Source organism: Pleurodeles waltl, chromosome 7 (assembly GCF_031143425.1).
Source record: "Pleurodeles waltl isolate 20211129_DDA chromosome 7, aPleWal1.hap1.20221129, whole genome shotgun sequence".
Classification (NCBI taxonomy): Eukaryota; Metazoa; Chordata; class Amphibia; order Caudata; family Salamandridae; genus Pleurodeles; species Pleurodeles waltl.
In genome coordinates, this window is record NC_090446.1 from 981881368 (window position 1) to 981903354 (window position 21987).

The 21987-nt window shown below is 47.2% G+C and overlaps 1 protein-coding gene across 3 annotated transcripts in view; it reads right to left on the bottom strand.

Moving 5' to 3' along the window:
- The window catches only part of PDE6G (phosphodiesterase 6G), a 209350-nt gene that overhangs the window by 179464 nt on the left and 7899 nt on the right, over window positions 1–21987 (bottom strand). The window lies entirely within an intron of this gene.

The window sequence follows — 21987 nt, forward strand, 5'->3', positions numbered from 1 at the left end:
GGCGTCAAAGTTAGGAATTACTTTTAAGTAGCGAGCGAGCACTGCATTTTCTTTTACTTTCACCTTGACATTATTTTAAAGACTGTGTACCCCCATAATGGGGGCCCCATCATACGCACTTGCACAGAATCACAATTACAACTACATGTGACCACTCCCCTGTATACTGTGCAAAGAGGCCAAGGATTGGATGGCTATGTATTCTGAACACGTTTTTGATGGACTGACAGGCACAGTGATAAACTCACACTCCCTTCAGCTCCACACAGGAGCACTGTGCCAAAGTATGCCACACGTGACGCATCGCCATGAGACTACCTCAGTGTTGTGTGCCACTCACCTGCGGCCTTTGCTCCCTGGATGGTGTCTGTCTTAGAAGGGATCTCTTATCCTAGTAGCCCCGAACTGACTGACAGCAAGTACTCATGATTTTCTGTGTTCCAGGTCTGGCTGACAGTAGTAAGTTCCAAAGGTAGGGAAGGTGAAAGGCTTTCCAAACGCACCCCCAAAGGGAGATAGTGAGGGTACTGAGAGCAACCTTAATGTTGCCTCTTGACACACCACAGAACTTCTCAGTGCATAACCTGCATTAGCCTACTGATGTGTGGTCCAGCGTTATGCCACGCATACAATGTATGTCTTGTTCTATCTGCATACTGCTCAGGGAACAATGACTCTTGTATCTTTTCCACCCACACACCTAGCACTGTGCTCGCAGAGTGACTGAACTTTCTTAGCCGCAGAGTATTTACTTTTTCACACCTTGCGACATGAATTTATTCTATGGTCGCCCAGTTCTCTAAAAGAAGGAAACAAAGGTACTCATATCTGAAGTAATTATCCAAGGATCACACAATGTGTACATAAAAGATGCCAAATTAGAGTCACAAACCTGTAGCCTGCAAACACAGAGTTAAGAATGGCTCCCATGATCCATTGATCCCGGCTCACTAGTCTCCACAGGTGAAACCATCAATTATTTTAACAACCATACAGAAGGCGCAGCACAGCTTTGTCACGCTCCCTTTTAAATATGTATTACGCACTCTACCCCTGCAGCCTTCTTTATTCATGAGGGAGTTCTTAAGCCATAAAACAGATCTCAGCCAGGTCTGTGTAGCAAAGCAGTGCTTATGGGTGGAGTATGCGCATTTACAGAGTTCCAATAGGAATCAGCAGCATATCTTAAAATCTCCATGCCAGCAAGCTAACAGTTAAAAGTAAATCAATGGCACATTTTGTGTCTTTCTTCGATACCAAGAAAACAACACGTAGCGAATCCAAAGAAACACAGCAGATCTCGGGGCTCACGGTTAACAGGTTCAGCTTTATAGCTCTGTATTAGCCAAATTTGATAGCGACACAATTTACTTGAGTTAGGTAATCCATTGTTTTTTTTGCACTGCTGCAGGTACCCCGAGCCACCTACTGTCACCCAAACGAACACCACAGAATAACTCACGAAGTGCACTGAAAACACAGCTCACCCATGCAGCACACCAAGCCCACTGCCCACAGGACCCGCGCCGGGCTCATGTTCATGGGAGAAGGTCGCAGTCAGGACGCGCTACAAACACCAGCCTCGCTAAAAAAAATTTCCTTTCTCGGAGTTGCCGGGTCTGGCAAAATCACCTGACTAATCGAGAGCAAAACTTGTTGCTTTTGGGAGAGAAAAAAAACGTCTGCCCTCTTGCCTTCTGCGCTCACCCTTAACAACTCGAAAACTGGCTGACAGTTACAATACAAAGCACACAGGGACAGAAAATGTTGAGGGAGAGAGGCCATGGCTGTGCACTTGAAATATGAGGAAGTCAAGCGCCACCGACCGCGGGTTGGAAACTTATTACTCACAGACTGGAGCTGGGAACTGCTGCATCCTCTCTTTCTTCACTTCTTTAGAAGAAGGGATTCTACCGTCCTACTGGCTCCCAACAGCAGCGCGGGAAGCAGACACCTCGTGTTTGCGCAGTTAGTAACACAAACTGCGCAGACTCGATTTTGAGAGTGCTGCCTGCAGCCTCTACCCCGCCCACATTTCCCAACTTGTCACAGGGCTGGACTCACCCTCCGTGACGAATTGGGAAAGGGTGGGGTGACCATCCTCCACTATCCTGACTGACGTGAAGCCCCTAGCGCTACAGGGCTTCAGCCTGAAGCGCCCGGGGCAAACTTTATCCACACGTCATTAGGGGGTGGAGACTGGTCCTCGGAGCTATGTCTTTGCCGAGCTGATGACCTCACAGGCCTCAGGCTGTGAGCTTATCCGCCCGGCAAACATAGACTCAGTCAGGGGAGGGCCTGGCCTGATCCTGCCAGTCTCTTGTCACGTGACACAGTAGCCCGAGCCAGGCCCCAGCCCCAAGAAGAGTTGTGTGCATTTTTGTTTTAGGGATTAAGGGGAGTTTATTTTCACTTTTTTTTTTGTTACGAATTTAGGAGGGCGGAGCCCCGACGCCCTTATGCAGAAACCGCCACTGGTATATAGGTCAGCAGTGGGTAGTCGCAGCCCAGTATGATGGCCTTGGGACAACAGAGATATGACAGTGGACAGTCAAGAGGGTGTCTCAGTGACACACAGGGGAGAATGTTCAGGAAAGGGTCACTTCCTGACAGTGGTCTTCGTCTTGGCATCAGTTCCGGCTGGATGTCTGGTTGGACATCCTCGCTTGTGCGGGAGCTCCTCAGCTACAGCAGGAGGGGTGCTGGTGTCCTGCGGGTCCTGGGACAGGGCCCCCATGCCACTACCTACCACAGACGTGGAGGGCTCAGATGGGTTTTGGCTATTGGAAGGGGCCTACTGGTGGGAGGTGGACTGACACTGGATGGTGGTGAGTTCCTTCAGCACCCCTGCTATGTAGGCCATGGTGGCATTGTGGGTCTGCCACTGCTGCATGGCCTCCTGATGGTGACCATTCTGCAGCCTCCTGTCTCCTGCATGGTGGCGAGGACCTGGGCCATGGTGTCCTGGGTTTGGTGGTATGCACCTAGGACTTGGGTGAGGGCCTCCTGGCCAGTCTGGTGTTGAGGCTAGACCGACCCTTGGATCACCGTTCCCTAGCCCCCTGTGCCGCTGGTGTAGTTGTCATTTCCATGGTGTGGTGCAATCAGTGGCCCGATTTGCTTCCCTGTGATGGCACTGACAGCAGCAGCACTGCAGACATTGATTTGGGTATGGGGATTTTGCCTGGTAACCTGTGCCATGGTGGGTTGTGGATGGTGGTTGGCACTGCTGTCATTGCCATATGGTGGGATGCTGTTGTGGCAACCAGTAGGAGTGGGCTGTGGTACGATTGCCCGTGCAGCTACCCCACTTTGTTGTAGGACTGTTATTTTATTTCTGTGTGAGGATTGATGCATTGTGGGAGTTGTGGTTCTACACATTGTGATTGTCTATCCATGCATGGGGCGGTAGTGTATTGGGATGGTGGGAGAGGGGTGGTTTGGCATGCATGTGAGAGGCATAGGCTGATTGGGAAGGGTGCAGTGGTGTGTGAAGGAGTAGATTGGGAGAGTGGTGAGGAGGCATGTTGGACAGGATTGTTTGGGGCCTTGGGGGGGGAATTGAATGACTTACCAGAGTCGAGACCTCCGATGAGACCAGTAAACTGTAAACTTCGCACTTGTATAGCGCACTACTCACCCGTTAGGGTCTCAAGGCGCTGTACGCATACCGCTGTGGAACCCCTCCTTGCTTTTCCCTGTGAAGCGCCCACTCCTGGGCAACCCCCTCGGTGAAGCCAGGCATCCAAGCGCTGTCAGGGCCATTGTGGAGATTAAGCAAGCTATTGCCCAGAGTTACAGAGTGGGACCCATTAATTAGATTAGGCACCGTGGTGAGAATTATCTGGTCCAAGGGAACTGAGCCCAAGACATGCCGAGGCGGGAATTGAACCCTGGTCCCAGGCCAGATCTCTGCATCAGGGTCTGCGCTCTAACCATTGTGCCACACTTCTCCACAGGCTCTCAGGATGCATGGTGTCCAAGACCTTCTCCTTCCAGGATGTCAACTCAAGGGGAGGCGGTGGGGGTCCACCGCCAGGCTTGCTCACGGCGATCTGGTGCCTGGACACCATGGAATAGACCTTCCCCCTGAGGTTGTTCCACCTCTTGCTGATATCCTCCCTTGTGCGTGGATAGGTGCTGACAGAGTTGACACTGTCGACAATCCTGTGCCATAACTCAGTTTTCCTGGCCATCGATGTTTGCTGGACCACAGCTCCCATCAGTAGTGGCGGTTCTCTAATGATCTCATCCACCATGATCTGCAGCTTGTTGTTGAGGGGTGTGCTGGGCGGGTAGTGTGAAGTGTGGGGGATTGGTGATGTGGGGGTGTTTGAAAGTGGGACAGGTGGCTGGTGGTGTGTGCTAAGTGTGCAATGTGAAGATGTTTGTAGTGTATGGGATGTCCTTCGTGGCCTGTGTCTCGGTGGCTGGTCGTGGGAGTTGCAAAGGATTGTGGGTGGGTGTGTGTGAGGGGGTGTTTTATAGTACAGTGAGCAGGTGTGTGTGGTGCGTGCATGTGTTTCAGGTGTAGCAGATTCAAACTGTCCAATTTGGTATAGGCTAGTATTGGCAGTGCCTTTTTGTACCGCAGCAGTGTGAACCGCCAATGGTTTACGGCCATGCAAGTGCTGCTGTGCTGGGAACTGACTCGTAATGGGGCGGTTGGAACGTTGTCGGCGTGGCGGGACGGGAGGTTGGACAGTCACTCTTTTGCCATAGGTCGGACTGGCGGTGTTGGTTTTGTGGCTGGATTTGGGCGTTTGCTTCTTTGTGACTCGTAAGATGGCAGACGCTGTACTGCCACCACTGGTGGTATGGTGGTGGCATTTCGCATGGTGGTCTTGCTCCAAAACCGCTAACCTCATAATGAGGGCCTAAGTGTTTGGGCAAACATTAGTTAGCAGAAGAGGTAGGTTCAAAATCTGTGCAATTGTGCTATGGTGCATAATGTCAACCATAAAACATCAAGGACTTTTGTTAAAAAGTAATTTCAGGTATGAAACAAAAATATTTGTAATACACAGTTTTAAAATACAGAATTAATTTGTATGAAAAATAGGTCTAAGATATGGTAGCGATATGGCTTATGAATATAATAGCATATTTTAACATCAAGATTTATTGCTAATGACATATCCGTTTGTTTAAAAAAAAAGGATATGACCAATTAAATTTATAAGTCCAAGAGTCTAAGGACATTGAGTATCTGACTAGGCAGTGATTAGCAGCGAAAACATGTGCATAACCTTCACAAAAACCTGTGCAAAAGTGCAAGGTGAGTGCTGAGTATTTAATTTTCCCTCTCGAACCCTGTAGTAACTCTAACATTCAGCAAAAAGTACAAGAACATTATGCGCATTTTGACCTATAGCACAAAGCATTTACTGGTGTGGCTCTGACGATTTTTCCTAAGCCTCAGCCAACAACTTAGCAAATCGGCTAACAAGCAGTATGGAATTACCAGAAAAATATAAAATCAGAGCTTGACAGCAAATTACTATCCTTGCTTCCAAAAAGTGGGGTCTCAACATGATTTTACCTGAGTTTAATAAAACTGGACAAATACACGCTATGTGAAGTAGTGTTTCTTCCATGTGAACACAAAGCCTGCATTTGTCATTTGGTCAGGCTTGTAACCACAGCGGGGTACCCTCCTTGGTAGGACAAACACAGAGTCTTAACCTCAAAAATGAGTCTCGCATGTAAGAAGGGAAGTGCAAGGGAAGGCATGATTGTGTGCCCAAAGTTTCATATAAGCTGATAACTGACCAAGCACGCCTTTTTACTGTTATAGATTCTTTATCCATTTGAAGTGAAAAGAATGTTATTGATCGATTCACAGGGCTTTTAAAGCATGCCGCAGACCCCTGAGCAGGCCACTGATACTTCAAACCTAAGGCTTCCTGCATGTAAGACAGAGTAATTTCTAACCAGCACATGTTTGAAAGTGGTCTCATTTCTAATGAGGCCAGAGAATAGGAGTATTTCAGATATGCTGCTTGGCGCACTAAACCTGTCTTTGAAGTCCAAATTCAAGTCAAAGTTATGCCTAGCCAATGTATGTCGGAATCTTAAAGACAGATTTTACTGCTTTAAACTGTATCTCTCGGAAAATAAATGAGCTGTCAGTTAGGTCAGGGATTAATTTACCTGACATTACATTCAAGAAGTGGCCATGAGAAGGACATGTCAGTTTATCACGCAGGGTCTTGAAGGCAAAGAATTTGGTAGTAGCTTTAGACGTAAGTAAATCAAAGTGGCCTCTGAAAGAAACTCCATTGTCAAACATGATGCCCAAATAATTATAACTTTTAACTACTTTAATTGGCTTTCCTCTTGAGTATGAGGATCATAATCTAAATGGAGTTGCTCCAATCATCATGATCTTAGCTTTTTTATGTTAAGCTCAAAATAGTTAGCTAATGTATATTCTTCAAGGGATTTAATTAAATGTTGCAAACCTATAGGTGTTTGGCTAAGCAGCACCGTATCATCAGCATATTAAAGATATTTTAGCAGAGTCATGGGCACTTTAGGTGGTTGTGATTTTTATGTCTTGAGATGTTTATTCAAGTCCACCATAAGAGATTAAATAAACAGGGAGCAAGAACATATCCCCGTTTTAGGCTGTTTGATGTCTCAATTCAAAAGATGAACCATCTACTAGCTTAATCTGAACCAAGGTATTCGTATAGAAACGTAGTATTAGATCCAGAAGTTTTGGAGGTGCACTCCATGCTTTTAGCTTTTGCCATAACAATTTTCTAGGAACAGTGTCAAAGGCCGCCTTTAAATCTATGAAACAAATATAGAGCTTGCATTTCATTGATATGGCAGACTTGGCCAAGATCGTCAAGGAGAGTAAGTTGATGGTGGTCGACAGACCTTTACGAAAACCTGTTAGGTTCAATGGAATAAGATGCCCTGCAGCTGCCAAGGCTTCAAGTTCCTCTAACATGTGAGATACAAATATTTTAATCTCTAAATCTGTTAAAGCAGTTAAAAGATAATTAGCGGGTACATCCAGATGCAGGACACTTCCTTGTCTTGATTCTGGGATCGTCTCAATCAGGATGGCTTCATTATAGAGGGGAGTCAATATCCTTGACTATTGCTCAGGTTGTCCCTAAAAATAGCATTTGGCATGCCATTTGTACCTGGGCACCCGTCACTCAGAATTCGTTTAAGGTGTGCTGTTGTTTCTTCCTGTTCAAATGGTACCACAGTAGTGGCAGACAGTACAGAATCTCTAATTGGAACTGAGAAAGGGTTTTGATATTTTTTATCAGGCTTTCCTGCAACTTCATTCTCTGTTTTCCCTAAAAGTCAAATCTTGTAGGGTACCCTTGGGTCAAGTGTGATTGGTGGCTGAAAACCGTTACTAGACAGTTATATAATCAACCCAAATGTCCTCTCGCATAATGGCACTATGCACCCTATTTCCGGCATTTTCCAGATAATTTATGAGAGAACAAAATGCCTCTTGTTACTGAGCTTACTCACAGCTAGAAATGTGTTCCATAGTTACTGATGGTAGTTGTTATTTGCATTTTATATGTCTTGTTTATAGGCCCTTCTTAGCTTGTGTAACTGATATCTGGCTTTAGTTTGACAGGAAAAACTCGAAAGGCAGCTCTTGTAGCCCTGTTCATAGCTTTTTTTGTTGATGTAAGGTTGTTGTATACGACTGTACGGTGCGCTTCATTAATGAGGCTGCCTTTAATGAAGGTTTGGATGCAAACTCCATTATTAGACAATTGTGAGATATTATTCCATTTTGTGCACTAAAGTTGTTTTCTCAGCTGTAAGGGTACATCTGGTTCTTATTAATATTTCAGCATACAGAAGAATCTTGTTCTGAGTATTAAATCGCCAGAATAATTGCTTTAAATTGTATGTAGAAACATCTTGAGGGGAGACATTGGACTGCATGCAACGAACTGGGAACTCCAAAGAAAATATTTGTGAATTGTGATCACTTTCCATTCTTGGTATTATGGAACAACCAAAGACGTTTAATAGCAGGCCCCTTGATGTGATGATATAATCTATTGCAGAGCTATGCACAAAGGACCTGAATGCAGGACCACAGCTGAGTTGATGGTAGAGCAATCGGCAAGTAACTTCATCCCAAAATGTTGAAACTGGTTGAGGCAGCACTGGGCTATACTGCTGCTAGACTTACTATAAGATTTTGATTTTACACTGGTGATGTTGAGTTGTATATTAGTCCCTGGAACTAGGTTAATTTCCATGTGAGTTCAAAACCTCCTACACATGACCTCTCCCCAAAAAGAAAAACCTTGACCCAACTGACTCAGCAAACTACAGGCCCATCTCAAATGGACCAATCTTAGGAAATAAAATGAGAGAGCAATGGTTACTGAACTCCCCAACTTTACAGAACACTATGGGGGTCGTTCTGACCCCGGCGGGCGGTGGGAGCCGCCCGCCTGGAGGGAACCACCGAATGACCGCACCGCGGTCAAAAGACCGTGGCGGCCATTCTGGCTTTCCCGCTGGGCCGGCGGGCGACCGCCAGAAGGCCGCCCGCCGGCCCAGCGGGAAACCCCCCTCAACAATGAAGCCGGCTCCGAATGGAGCCGGCTGAGTTGTAGGGGTGCGACGGGTGCAGTGGCACCCGTCGCGATTTTCAGTGTCAGTGTCTGCTTTGGCTCCCAATTGAATTATATCTTGAGCTTTCTGAAAGGAGATAAATGCTTATCCTGGGTAGAGATCCCCATCCAGCAGACATCCACCCACTCTCCACTAGTCCATGGACATGTCCTCATTTATAGTGCAAAACGGAGGAAGATCCCACAACATACCTCTCTGTCAAAAGGTGCCTTATGGACCGCTTTGGTGACCGCCCTTTCCCAAACAGCCCCCACCTGCTGTATCCAGTACAGAACTGAGAAGGTGGCCTGGCTCCCACTCATAAGTATGCATGCTTGTAGCACACCATTAACAGTACCCCGTAATCATCTCTTTTCACAATTATCTGAGCCTGTTAGCCATTTTGCTGCATATTGCAGATGGGCTGCATAATTGCAATACTGCATTTCCAGTAGGGCCAGTCCCCCCTCCTCTATCTCTCTCTCTTTATGACCGCCAGGGACCCTCTACTATGACGACCAGCGCACATCAGGGAGGCCAGAAAGCTACCCAGTTTTCAAAATATCCCTGGCCCAATGGGACACAAACTGGTCTGCACAGTATACAGACATCGGGGAGAAAAACATCTTAGCGATGGCCACTCTGCCCATAACAGAAAAGGGAAGTGTGTTCCAAAAATGCACAGACCTCTGGAGTCCTTGTAGCACCCTTTAAATATTATGAGAAGTCTGCCTTTCTACAGTATGGGCCACCCGGACCCCTAATTACCGAAAGCTGCCCATTTCCCATCAGAAACCCTGCTCTGGCAGATGTTCTTGTGGTACTCCCACCAGTCCCCAAGTGGAAATAAAAGAGTTTTATTGTGACTGACCTGCAAGCCAGACACTTCTCCAAAGACTGTCAAGTACTGTACCAGGTTCAGCACCACTACCCTGGGGCAGCGGGAGTATACTAGTGCATCATCCGCATATAACGAATGACATGAACCGTGTCATTGACTGGTATTTCACAATTTCTCATCTCTAGTCATAACAGAATAGCTAAGGGCGCTAGAACCAAAGTAAATAAGGGTGAAAGGGAGCAGCCCTGTCAAGTGCCCCTACCTACAGTCCAGACATCAGACATCGTACCAACCACCCGAACTTTGGACACTGGTGCTGTATACAATATCCATACCCAGTGGTGAAAGAAGTGCCCAAACCTCATAGCCTCCAGCACTGCCAGCAAATGAGACCAGTCCACTGTGTCGAAGGCTTTCTTCAAGTCAATGGCTACTAGTTCTATTTCTTAATCCTCGTTTGGTAACTTCGTGCAGCACATGTGTCAGCCTGCGCATGTTAAGAACTGTGCTGCAGTCCGGGATGAATCCTCACTAATCATCATGCCTAGTTCTCAAATCGCCCCCCTACGCCAGGCTGCTAAGAGCTTACAGAGCACTTTGACATCAAAACTGATCATGTTTCCCGTTTAGTATCCACACCAGAAGATTTCATAACTTGTCCCACTTCCTGTGTAGGCACAGTCCATATGGTGATAGTGTGTATTTTGTCTAACTTTTTCCAAAGGTCAGGTAGCTTCCGTTGTGTAACACAACCCCCTTTCCCGGCTTCCAACGTATCAGTCTCACCTTGCTGTTGTTCTGCCACTTGTTCCTCATATTGTGCCACGTCTACCTCTAACTGCTTCCCTATGCCGTACATAGCCCCTTTACATGTACCCCTCATGACTACCTTCACCACCTCCCACTTGTTTGCCCTGCTAATCGTTGCGCCCCAATTATGTTCCACATATGTTGTCAGTGTATCATCTAAGGACTTCTTACATGTGACGTCTGTGAGAACACCCAGGTAGAGGTACCACTGCCTTACTCTCCTACTACCCTCTTGCCACAAGCACTGGCACTGTACTGGAGCACAGTCCGATAAAACACTTCCCAGGTGTGCCACCCCTATCAACGCATCAGAGGGGAACCTGACACCAGTATAGGATCCAGGTGTGGTGTGACAATAGGGTGACAGGTCTCGTCTTTATTTTGTGGGGAAGAATTCTTCAACTATCAAGGAGGTTGAAATTACGCATAATCTCTGAGGGCGACCCAGTCATTAACGGTTTGGTGCCCACCCAAGGCAGATGTCGATCATTCTCCCCATTGATCACATAATTGAAATTTCCCACCCAAAATATTGGGGAGTCAGTGTTGTCTTGAAGCACATTCTGAATATGCAGGAAGAAGCCGAGATTATCAGTGTTGGGTGCATAAGTGTTCAGGACAGTGATGTTTTCCCCATTTAGTGTGTTCTGTACCAGGACATACCTCCCCCTCCATTTCTGCTCAGAATATGTGTGAAGGAATGGAACCCCAAGCGCTATCCAAATAAGCACTCTCGTAGTGTAGGAGGAATATATCTGCGCACTCCATTTCTTTGCCAATTTCTGGACGTCATCTGGCAGAAGGTGTGTTTCATTCAGGCATGCAATATGGACCTTGGTACATTTTAAGAATGAGTGGAACCTATTGCATTAGGTATAGGTACCTAATCCACGGACATTCTAGAAAAAAACATTTCTGATTTCCATCATGTATCTTCAAGTCCATACCCCTGCTCTCTCAATGGTTTAGTATAGCATGTCCTCAGTCCCCCCCACCCCCACTCGTATCATGGTGCACCAGTGGACCTTTTGCAGCAACACAAACAAGGAAAAGTCTCCCATCAGCCTCCCACAAATAACTCAATAAGACAACACAAACCAACAAACCCTTCTTCCCCCACCCCCGGTAAACAAGCAAGGAACACTCATGTTGCCCACTGTAAGGAAATGGCTCCCTGTTGCAATTACCCCCCACTTTTTGCCTGATACTGATGCGGACTTGACTGAGAAGTGTGCTAGGACCCTGCTAACCAGGCCCCAGCACCAGTGTTCTTTCACCTAAAATGTACCATTGTCTCCACAATTGGCACAACCCTGGCACCCAGGTAAGTCCCCTGTAACTGGTACCCCTGGTACCAAGGGCCCTGATGCCACGGAAGGTCTCTAAGGGCTGCAGCATGTCTTATGCCACCCTAGGGACCCCTCACTCAGCACAGACACACTGCTTGCCAGCTTGTGTGTGCTGGTGGGGAGAAAATGACTAAGTCGACATGGCACTCCCCTCAGGGTGCCATGCCGACCTCACACTGCCTATGGCATAGGTAAGTCACCCCTCTAGCAGGCCTTACAGTCCTAAGGCAGGGTGCACTATACCACAGGTGAGGGCATAGGTGCATGAGGACTATGCCCCTACAGTGTCTAAGCAAAACCTTAGACATTGTAAGTGCAGGGTAGCCATAAGAGTATATGGTCTGGGAGTCTGTCAAAAACGAACTCCACAGCTCCATAATGGCTACACTGATTACTGGGAAGTTTGGTATCAAACTTCTCAGAATAATAAACCCACACTGATGCCAGTGTTGGATTTATTACAAAATGCACACAGAGGGCATCTTAGAGATGCCCCCTGTATTTTACCCAATTGTTCAGTGCAGGACTGACTGGTCTGTGCCAGCCTGCTTCTGAGAGACGAGTTTCTGACCCCATGTGGTGAGAGCCTTTGTGCTCTCTGAGGACAGAAACAAAGCCTGCTCTGGGTGGAGGTGCTTCACACCTCCCCCCTGCAGGAACTGTAACACCTAGCAGTGAGCCTCAAAGGCTCAGGCTTCGTGTTACAATGCCCCAGGGCACTCCAGCTAGTTGAGATGCCCGCCCCCTGGACACAGCCCCCAGTTTTGGCGGCAAGTCCAGGAGAGATAATGAGAAAAACAAGGAGGAGTCACTGGCCAGTCAGGACAGCCCCTAAGGTGTCCTGAGCTGAGGTGACTCTGAATTTTAGAAATCCTCCATCTTGCAGATGGAGGATTCCCCCAATAGGAATAGGGATGTGCCCCCCCTCCCCTCAGGGAGGAGGCACAAAGAGGGTGTAGCCACCCTAGAGGACAGTAGCCATTGGCTACTGCCCTCCCAGACCTAAACACACCCCTAAATTCAGTATTTAAGGGCTCCCCAGAACCTAAGAAACTAGATTCCTGCAACCTAAGAAGAAGAGGACTGCTAAGCTGAAAAACCCTGCAGAGAAGACGGGGACACCAACTGCTTTGGCCTCAGCTCTACCGGCCTGTCTCCCCACTTCTAAATACACTGCTCCAGCTACGCTTTCCACAGGGACCAGCGACCTCTGAAGCCTCAGAGGACTGCCCTGCATCTAGAAGGACCAAGAACTCCAGAGGACAGCGGCTCTGTTCACCAAAGACTGCAACTTTGCAACAAAGAAGCAACTTTGAAACAACACGCGTTTCCCGCCGGAAGCGTGAGACTTGACACTCTGCACCCGATGCCCCCGGCTCGACTTGGTGAGAACAATTACTTCAGGGAGGACTCCCCGGCGACTGCGAGACCGTGAGTAGCCAGAGTTGACCCACCTGAGCCCCCACAGGGACGCCTGCAGAGGGAATCCCAAGGCTCCCCCTGACCGCGACTGCCTGCTTCTAAGAACCCGTCGCCTGGTAGGGACACTGCACCCGCAGCCCCCAGGACCTGAAGGATCCGACCTCCAGTGCAGGAGCGACCCCCAGGTGGCCCTCTCCCTTGCCCAGGTGGTGGCTACCCCGAGGAGCCCCCCCCTTGCCTGCCTGCATCGCTGAAGAGACCCCTTGGTCTCCCATTGCTCTATTACAAACCCGACGCTTGTTTGCACACTGCACCCGGCCGCCCCCGTGCCACTGAGGGTGTACTTTCTGTGTGGACTTGTGTCCCCCCCGGTACCCTACAAAACCCCCCTGGTCTGCCCTCCGAAGACACGGGTACTTACCTGCTGGCAGACTGGAACCGGGGCACCCCCTTCTCCATTGAAGCCTGTGCGTTTTGGGCACCACTTTGACCTCTGCACCTGACCGGCCCTGAGCTGCTGGTGTGGTAACTTTGGGGTTGCTCTGAACCCCCAACGGTGGGCTACCTTGGACCCAAACTTGAACCCCGTAGGTGGTTTACTTACCTGCAAAAACTAACAAACACTTAACCTCCCCCAGGAACTGCTGAAAATTGCACAGTGTCTAGTTTTAAAATAGCTATATGTCATTTATGTGAAAACTGTATATGCTATTTTGCTAATTCAAAGTTCCTAAAGTACCTACCTGAAATACCTTTCATTTGAAGTATTACTTGTAAATCTTGAACCTGTGGTTCTTAAAATAAACTAAGAAAATATATTTTTCTATACAAAAAGCTATTGGCCTGGAATTGTCTCTGAGTGTGTGTTCCTCATTTATTGCCTGTGTGTGTAGAACAAATGCTTAACACTACTCCTCTGATAAGCCTACTGCTCGACCACACTACCACAAAATAGAGCATTAGAATTATCTCTTTTTGACACTATCTTACCTCTAAGGGGAACCCTTGGACTCTGTGCATACTATTCCTTACTTTGAAATAGTACATACAGAGCCAACTTCCTACACCCACTCAATCAAAGTTGACAGAACAGCAGCATAAGCACCATCCATAAACGAAACAGGAACAGAGCCTACCACTAATTTGAGAGTGTGCTTCCCACCCCATAAACAATTGTAATAGTGAGCACCAGTAATAAAGTAAAGTATACCCTCTCTGGGCCCCCAGGCAATAGGTCATAAGTTAAGCACCCCTCACTCCCCATCAATCCACCCAAACAGGGCGGGCGCGAGGCGATCCAAGTTCTCATTGTAAACAATCTAGTTCCAACCTATATCCCCCCCAGAATGGACCACCATGCCAGCGAAGCAGGCCATAATCAACAAGACCCCCTTTCTCTTTTTGGCATACCATCTCACTCTTCAAGCACATATGCCCAGTGTCAGCAGAGTCTACAGCCATGGTGCAATCATCCTGAATTACTACTTGCGAAATGCCTTGTGGCCACTGGGTACCAGCAAGGTCGCTGATCAGTTCCTTTTGCCTTCCAGCAGCAGCGTGGAGTTTCTTCTATCTGTCGCCGACGCCTGCAGAAGCCCACCATCTCACCCAGCACCTTATCCCTCATCTCCAGCCACCACCACACATTCTCCGAACAGTAAAAAAAAAAAAAAAAAGTTTGATTGCCCTTACGAGATCAACCGCAGTATGGTTGGGTATAAAAGTATATATATCAGGCCCATGCTTTTCAATTTTCTCTTGATTCCAAGAAGGACTTCCTGTTCCCCTGTACTCGCTGCATGTAGTCTGGGTAAATAGAGATCTTATGATTCTCAAAGTGCCTGCTTCACGAGCAGCTCGAACGATACTGTCCCTATCTCTGAAGTTCAGCACTCAGGCTATGAGTGCCTGGGGGGGAGGGGACTCCAGGCAGTGATGGGCAACCCGTGCATTGTGCGCCCGTTCAATGACAAAATAAATTGGACAAGTCGCTGGGTTTCAGCATATCTTGTACCCACTGCTCTATAAATTGCTCAGATGTTCTCCCCTCTGCATGCACAGGGGAGCCCAGGAACTTGACATTGCTGCGTTGGGAGAGTTCCTCATCATCCTTTGCCCAGTTCTATAACACCCCTGTTTTGGAGATGACCCCTGCCATTCATAAGGGAGGCCACTTCCATCTTGAGACTGTCAATAGTCTCCTCCGCTGCATGAACGTTTTAGGAGACCTTGAGCAAAACTGTCTGGAGGAGGGTGACCTCAATGGATACAGTTTCAATTTTAACCTCCAGAGCTACCCTAGAATCCTGTATGGCTGCCATCTGTTCGGCCCTGGAGTGTTCCCCCATCTCAGTCTCAGGGCTGGGGTCCTGGGGTGGGCCCTCATGTGTCTGCCTGGGAGTGCCAATTCGGGCTGTTGTGTAATGATCGATCGTGTTGTCTTGTTGGGGGGCCTGGGTTATGCTTGTCCCCATATGGCAAGTTGTGGTCAATGGGATATATGCCTAATCATGCCACACTCAGTGGGAGAGTGAGATGGTCCACAGGCACCAAATAGTATGACTGAACAATGCCGGTGGGTCAAACAGGGTGAAGGCAGATCATTGGTCCCATCGCACACCTGTGCATGCAATGACCAGCATCCTCCCAGCCAACAGGAAGGCCCAGGAACCTCAAGTGAAGGAAAGCTCTTCTTCTGTGTACTTATTATTTTTTTCAACAAAAAAACTCCTAGAAATCCATGCAGCTGCTCCATTTCCTCTTTGAGGGACCTGCACAATCCAGCACACTTAGGTGGGGTGAAACGGGTTGCACAGCTCACTTACTAATGGAATCATGTAGGCCCAGCCAGGCCTCAGCTGCAGAAAGAATGCTGGCCTCCTCTAGTTGCGCAGGAGGATCGCTGCTCCCAACACTACCAGCCCTCTGTCAGGGCTACATCTCATGCTGCCACTGCCTTCATTAATCCTTCCGGCGTGTGAGTCAGCTGCTGCCCACTCGCCCCCAGTCTCAGGGCTCCTGCATGGTCTAGGAGGCAGCGGTCACACCCCCAGCATGCTTGGGACTACGGAGGTGACTTGCAGTGCCCACACCCTCTGGCTAAACTCCCTCGCCCCATGAGCAGACGCAGCAGCCACAATCTTCCTCTCTTGGACAGGCGGTTCAAGGAACTGCATCCGCATCCCGAACCGAGCACAAATGGAGAATGCCTCCAATGCATCATGTTCAGCCCGAGGTTCCAGCAAGCGCCGCTCACCACTGAGGGCAGGCATGACGAGAACCCACAGCCACGGCAGCCCAGTCTCCGAAGGACCACCCCACTGACACCAGCCGGCAGCACTGTCCAGCACCAGGAAAGCACCGTCCAGCACCAGGGATTTAGCCCAGGGGAGAGTCGCGTAGGAGTCCAATGTTTATATTCAAGGAGGCCTGCCAAGAATGTTGATTTATGCAGGATTCTTACGCGTCTCACGAGGAGCTCCTCAAAGGCGTGCCCTGTTGGCCATCTTGCGTGGCCATGCCCCTCTGGACTTAACATAGTTGTCCACTGCAGACTGCAAATATCTATTAACTCTGACTGCTTTTTTACATCTCACAAGACACTCAGATTTGGGATGATAATAAAAATCTCCATCTCTACAGATCTCTCCACTTCGCTCTCCCACCTGGCATGCCGGCTCAGGCCCACAACTATACACAAAATCTCAGATTGGACAACCCAGTGCAGTAAAGAGCTAAGCAGACTATCATATGAAATATCATAGAGGGGCCTGCAGAGCTGTTCAAAACTAGTAGTCATCATCCAACACACTGCTACGCACTGCGTCCCTTAACACGATAACCATACCTTGGTGGTCAACACACACAACATTGAAACACTTCCCACATAAAATCAAAACAAAGACAACATCCTTCTAACCACACACCCTGCACAATGTACCGTGCTTCTCATGTAGGCAAGCGCTTCAGCGCCCCACATATAGAGAGTAAGCGCTATATAAATGCTACAATACAATAAAATACTTTGTAAATCATGACAAAATGAAAATTGTTACATTGGTGAATAAAATAATCTGAATTCCACAAATTGTTTTTTTATCTTTATTACAATCAATGTAATATTGTCAGATGCTCAAAAGTGTGTTTATGTGGTAATCACTCTGTTTTTAGATCTACATACAAGAAAATCATGAGAATAAAAATATTGCTATTTCAGGAAAGTTTCACTTTCATAAATCCAGATGGCATTTAAGGCATACTATGTAGTAAACCGAAGCCGAGAAAGACATAGATTAAAGTTCACAAAAGGATTATCAAATTGCAGTTGATCAAAATTCGTAGTTATTTCAATGCCAATCTCATGCTTTGGAGAGCATATATCAGTTTTAGTGCTTCTAAATAGGTAAACCAATATTTCATGGTCAGCCAAAAAAGAAAGCCCGGTAAAGCTGAGTTCTAAAAGAAGTCTGGCCTAGGAAGTACCTTAATGCGGCTGTTGCAGTTTTCGTAGCAACTGGACATGTAGAACATTTAGCTTTTTTTTAATCTTCCCCGTGAATGTCATGGTCCTAATAAAGTAAAATGGTGTTGACCTTTGGTTAAAATCTGTCAACAACTGCCTCTACAGACCAGCCCCCATGCAGATAAATACATCTGCATAAGCAGCTACAATCTGGATGCATGATGCATGTAGACATAGTATTAGCAGATGGTTTCTCAAATTTGTGGAACAATCTATTAGAACCACAAGATAACAATATTCCCCATTTCAAGCTGCAGTTATTGATTGACCACATTAATGTGAGCTTTCCTTTATGCAGAAAAGTCATTTTTGATTTATTGTCAATTTATTGAATGGGTGCACATAACTCCTGTAATTCCGTGTAGCGTAATCACAATGAATTACATAAAAAGTCTGCAAAATTATGCAAGAAGAGTAATTCTAGATTTAGGGCTTTATCTTAGTGCAAAAATGCTCCCTCACGTTCATTTTGCACTAAGAAATAGAGCTAAATGCAACAGAACACATTTAGCAAGCAGCCACTCGCTAAATGTGCCTTTGGGGTAGGATTTTTCCCCAACTTACACCTTTTAGTGCTATCCAAAATGGATACAAGGGTAAATTGTACACTGACTGCGCCAAATACAGCAGAACACAAATAGCAAGCAGGCGCTCGCACTCTCTAAATGTGTTCTCACGCTAGAACTTTTCCCCTCAAATTCCGCAAGAAGGAGTAGTGGTGTAATTATTCAGTAATTCCACATCGAATAGCAACGCGGAATTACTGCAATTACTCCGACGTCATTCTTATTATGTGAGAGCCTAATTTATTGCTCAAACTGAATGTAATCTATCAAAGAATCTCGGCAACATCATGACTACATCATCAGCCTATTTAATGTATCCAGATCTCTAACATCGCATTTCACTGGCAGCAAGCAAGCTGGGTGCCTGCCAAAATACCCACATCAATTTTCGGAGCCTGGCAATGCCGCTCCACCTTATTCCCGAACGGACAATTAACATTTTCCAAAACAACCCCATGCTATGCCAAAATGCATCTCCGTGCTGCCCTGCTACTAAAGTGCTTTATCAAAACTCTACTAAATAGGACTTTATAGCAGCTAGGAGATTTGGCGATATGAAGCACATTATGTCCAAGTCCGGCTGCAGTGCACTCCAAAGACAGGCACATTTCTGTCTGGATTTGCCCTCATTTCACATCTTATGACGACCTTGCTCTCTACCTGCCTCTTGAAAGAACTGGCCACTCAATGCCCAGATAGAAGGGGTGGTTAATGAGTTCATACACGTGGTGAGGGTGGGGAGTTTACTTTGTTGAGGACATGTATGAATTGGGAGTGAGATAGCTGGAAGACAGGGGGAACTCTACATAAGTGAGACAAGAACTCCTCATTCTGGATTTTTGCTGCTTGGAAATTTGGGATATATTTGATGTAACCGTAGCACCCAGGAAGTGGATCATTTTGCTGCAGTACTGGTGAGTGGGGAGCCTTGGTTTTTTATTAAGAATGATCTGCATAGAGCTATTAACAGCTAACTGGTTTTCACTTAAAAACCTAGCTTGACCAATGTCACAGAATATGTCTGTAACTGTCTGCAACTGAAAAGGAAAGAAGACCTCCCCTGATCTACTGCAATGAAGCACTCCTGACAGCCTACCAGAGACTACGTGAGAGAGTTGCTAATTACATGTCTGACTCAACCATGTTCATTCAGAGCTGGTTCCATCGCATCATGCGGATTAAAGGTTCTATAGGGAGTCAAAGTCATGCGATTGAAGGCTGTTTACACTTGCGAAGCTTGCCTCCTGGTGCTCCAAGATGCAGATGGTCTCGAGACAAGGAAAGCTGAACCTTGAAGGATTTCACTTGACCAGTTGTTACTGGACATTTGTTATAAGGCTGGAGCATGATTTGTGAGGGACCTAGCAATGGAAAGAAATTAACTGGAGACTGAATACCCAGGCCCGAACATTTGAGGACCCTTCTGCTACCAGATTTTGTAGGACAGCATTCAACTTGGTGAACATTTTTCACTGCTTGACAATAGGTAACCTGCCATTTTTTCCCATTTGCGGCTTGGACATGAGGGTACATCATGACTTTCCTTTTACCACCCACTTGTGGGGTACAGGGATGGAACTCTAGGATCGAGGGTTGCAGCACTATAAAAAACATAAAAACACATTCTAAGCACCACAGCTGGAAGTCCTCAATCCGGCCCCAACACCATACATAAAAAGGGCACGAGGGATACAAAAAACATGCCATCACACACCAGGCAGCAAAGCGAAACCAAAAGGAAAACCCAGAAGCGACAGCCATCTGCATGACAGCAGAAGAGTGCCCAAGTACCAGAAGAGGAAAGACCGAGTTCAATGGTGGGGGAGGTGGGGCGAATCAGGGAAAACACCCCAAGAAGGTCCCAGAGTAATAGCCAATCCTCATAAAAAGGCCATGCCCCAAAAATGTATGGAAAAAGAGGGCCTAGATAGGGCCTAGATAGCAACAGCTTCATCAACCAAGGAAGGCAAACAAACCCAGGAAGACAGATGAGACAAATCATGTGCAAGACACACCTTCCCCCAGAAATTAAGCCCAGTGTATACTGTTGCATCAGAGAACCTTAAAGGCATCAAACAATGGCCAACAAAGGAGCACAGTGAGAAGCCCATGAGCAGACATTACACCAGTGAGTGCAGGGATTGAGCAGGCACAAAGCTCCAACATGAAGGTGTGCAGCTGCAGGTAAAGCCGGCTCATGGCAAACCGAACCAGTCTCAAACCAAACAGGGAGCACAAGGGGAATGCATAAACATACCAAAAATGATTAAGGGGGATAAGGCAAATCGATAAAGAGTCAGTAACCAGATAAAGCATGACCACGGCACTTCTCGTTCCAATCTCCAGGCCTAGCTGGAATCTGCGACCAGAGGGAGTACTGTAGACAAAAAAGGAAGATGGTCATAACAAAAGACACTTACCCCCAATACACTATAGGAGCAATTGGGATCAATACATACGTCACAATGCATCAGAACACATGCTGCAAATCGAAAAACAGACATAGACAATAATTGTGAGCCTGAGGTGAAGAAAGAACAAAACCCCATGAACCCCAATTCTGCAAGGAGTAAGAGTAAAAGGCAAAAAAGGAGCAAAAACATCCAAAAAATCAGTCCAGGGTGGCGATCCAAAATAGAACAGAACTACTACATGTGAACAGCTGGCCATCCCCAGCCTAGCACAGCACAGAGCTCATGAGGCAACCCATCAACAAGCCACACATTAAACATCAAATTAGGTGGGTGGGAAGCAAAGCCTACAGCGTGGAACTGGGGGACAAAGCTAGAACCACATAACCACTAAGCCACTGAAGAGTGATCAGGGAGATGACCACCCTCAGCCCTTCCCCAACAATCAGGAGCAGAAAGGTGGTATTCCAATTAGGAGCTGCGGACCCACAGCTTTAGCATCTCTGCTTCGGACACTGTAGTGCTGAGGATGCAGCACATCATGAGACCGGGGAGCCCAAACCTGAACCCCACAAGGCCCAAAGGAAGCCAAAACACAAAGCTATAATGGGAGCACATACTAGTTATCCAGTGGTACACACAGAGCACATAAGGGAAAGCCCTGCAGGACATAAAGGACAGTCCGCACCAAACCCCCAACCCTCACAGACAATGGGGAGGCGAAGACCAGACAAACTGGCTGGTTACAGACAAAGCGCCTAACTTAAAAGCTGGTGGGCAGCTAGCTTCTCCACCAGGGCACGGAGTAAATTACTCCGTTACCTAACGGAGGTGCTGCCCACCAAGCTGAGAAATGACTGCCGAGCAGGCGGTAACGTTTTAGAGAAACTGGCAGGAACTGCCGTCACAGCAGGTCCTACCAGTGCTTTACGAAGCTTGGTGCATAGCTCTGTCAAAATGATGCCACAGTGCACCAAACTGTTTTCTATTTTTAAAAAGAACATTCTGAAGCTTCAGCAATGCAAATAGAGCAAGTAGATCTTAGCCTCAAGAAGGAAGCAAACAGGATGTTTACATACAGCCCAAATAGTCCAGTGAGTGTGCACCAGCATCCATCAGGGGCACACGCACTGCCAACGAAAGTAATCTCAAACCCAGGTCCAAGCCCAGCAGAGATGGGGTGGGAGGATGGACCAAACTTCTGGACCAGCACAATGCGGCCTCAAGTCCAGTAGGGAGTTTTGGGGTGCAGCCCACAAAAACCACGTCAGAAGCCTAGTAGGGGGCTCACGAAATTGGCAAAAAGCAGGAAGAAACACCCAACAGAAAACTCGAAAGAAAGTAGAAGGAAATGCCCTAAAAGGTAGCTGGAACTTTCTTTCGAGAGACACAAAACACAGAGCACCCGCTCCCGGACAAGACAGACTAAACAGGAATATTCTCACTA